This window comes from Triticum dicoccoides, chromosome 7A, assembly GCF_002162155.2.
Source record: "Triticum dicoccoides isolate Atlit2015 ecotype Zavitan chromosome 7A, WEW_v2.0, whole genome shotgun sequence".
NCBI lineage: Eukaryota > Viridiplantae > Streptophyta > Magnoliopsida > Poales > Poaceae > Triticum > Triticum dicoccoides.
This window is the reverse complement of record NC_041392.1, coordinates 630,646,600-630,649,252: the sequence shown is the minus strand read 5'-3', so window position 1 is coordinate 630,649,252 and position 2,653 is coordinate 630,646,600.

Here is a 2,653-nt window from a genome sequence, read left to right as displayed (position 1 = left end):
TGGTAAGGCCTAACTATCTTCGAGGTTAAGCAAAGGTAGAGAGTAGAGTGCCTTTAGCGGTGTCTCCCGCGTCTAGCGGCGCACGTCAAAACTGCAAAACACACGACTAGTAGAGTACTAGTACTACATATACATAGGCATACGCAAGAAAAGCACTTTCGACGGACGGACGGACGGACGGATAGTGCTCTGGATATGGCATGGGTGCATTTTAACTCTGCGCGCCGAATGCCAGGCTGGAAATCGTTGGATATGCGAATGCGAGCGAGCCTGGCCCTACACGACCGAATAATCGCCTGGATGAGGCCGGGGCTGCTTGCTCACAAGGTGTGCCATGGAACCACGGACAGCCGTCGAGCTACATACACGAGAATGTCTACTAGCGCACCGGACAGCGACGCTCCAACAGCCCCTACAGCGGTAAACAGCCTACGGGCGACGCCGCCGGCCGATGCGGTGCAGCTTGTTGCCCGGATTCGTGCCGTGATGCATCCATCCGCTGCTAGCTAGCCAGCTTCTGTTTGGTTTGCTGCGTGCACAGTGCACTCCGTGACATGCTCTCGTTCATTGGCGAGGTGCAGGCTTTGGTCGACGGATGTCAGGACCCCGACTCGATGTCACATCGATCTAGCAGGTAACACCTCATATCACTTTGCGGCCTCACGCACGGTATCCCCACGGGTGTCGTCTTACCTTTTCCCGGAACCGTTTGCGCCTTTTGGCTCACGTATATGATAGTGTCGCTAGCATCCATATGATAAAGAGCCCGGGCTGACATGACTAGTCGTAAACCCAAAGTGGCACAGACTTACAGGGACAGGCATCCATGACCCAGCTTCGAACGTGTCGGTCATCAGCAAGTGGGTCCGGGCTGTAGCACTGGGCTAGCAGGACTCCGGTAAACCGGGCTGTAGCGGGCTAACAGGACTCCGGTACTCAAAGCGTGACATTTCCCCGAAGGGACAGACACAGGAACGAAGGACACATGCCGGCCAGCCTAAGTGTTCCAGAGCAGTAGCAAGCTACCATGGCTCAGCGGTAACACTAGGAGACATTTCCCGGTAAGAGAGGCTACTAAAGATAAACAACTAGATAGTCAGATCCCACACATACCAAGCATTTCAATCATACACATAATATGCTCGATATGTGCAAATACAACGAAGCATCACAACATGACTCTATGACACAAGTACTTTATTTAAGGCTCAGTGAGCCATACATAACATACACAAAGGTACGGGTCTCACGACCCCACATACAAGTCATACAGTCATACAAACCAGCAGCGGAAGTAACTTGTCTGAGTACAGACAACTAATAAAATAAAAGAGGCTTGGAAAGCCTAGCTATACTACGTGGTCCATCACAAGCTCAGGGTCACCACCTGGGTCTTTAGCCTACTCGTTGATGTCAACGTCTACATAGAACCCATCAGAAGGGGTTGCAGCGTCTTCTGTAAAAAATGTAGATTATAGCAACATGAGTACAAAGGTACTCAGCAAGACTTACATCAGATCCTACATACATGCATAGTATCAAGAAGGGTTGGCGGAGTTATTGCAGCAAGCCAGCTTTGACTCTTGGCTAGGCTATCCTACGATACTCCAACTGAAATGGTTTTGCGCACACGAGTCCACTACTCACCACTTCAATACACTACCGAGGATCCGCCTCCGTCTTCCTACGGAAGAGCCATCCTCGGCACTCACACTTATCTTGAGGCTTTTAGTAGTTTCCATTTACTTGTCTATGAACTGTATAGGCAACCAAGTAGTCCTTTACCGCGGACGCGGCTATTCGAATAGATCATGTTAACCCTGCAGGGGGTACTTCTTCATACACGCTCTCACCACTTACCGTCGTTTACACGACATGTACTCGGCAACCTTCAAGCGGAAGCCCAACGTGGGTGTCGGCCACGACCTACCTAATCACCTAAGCCTCCAGTCCAGGTTTATCGCCTATTCAGGTTCCATCCGCACGGAGTCCGGCCGAGGTTTCCCATACGGCCCCGAACGATGTGAACAGGGTTCCCGAGATACCTAACGGGTATTCGGTACACCCGGCCACGTACCTACCGCATCACAGCCCACCCCTACGGTCAGCGCTGTCCACGGCCTCCAGTAGGCTACAAACACCAGAAACTACTTGCAACTCCTGGACGGAGAACTAGGGTGAATAAGAAGCCGAGAGGGTCCATTGGTTTCGGGCCCAATGCATGGTAGTAGCTGATTCTTAAATCACACATACAGATCTCAGTGCTTAAGGTCGGCTTCAATGAAACAACCCACCATGTACTCCTACATGGCCTCTCATCGATACCTTTACCAAATCGTGTTCACCACACCACTCTCATTACTGACGTAATCATTTCACTCCAGCCCATCCCCCCCGATGAACCAGACCCGACACGACTCTAAGCATAGCAGGCATAGCAAGGTAGGAACAACACATACATATGGCTCAATCAACTCCTACACATGCTAGTGGGTTTCATCTAGTTACTGTGGCAATGACAGGTCATGCAGAGGAAATGGGTTCAACTACCGTAGCACACAGCAGTTTGAATCGCGTTGTCTTAATGCAGTAAAAGAGAGCAGGAGCGAGAACATGGGATTGTATCGATATGATCAAACGGTTGGTTGCTTGC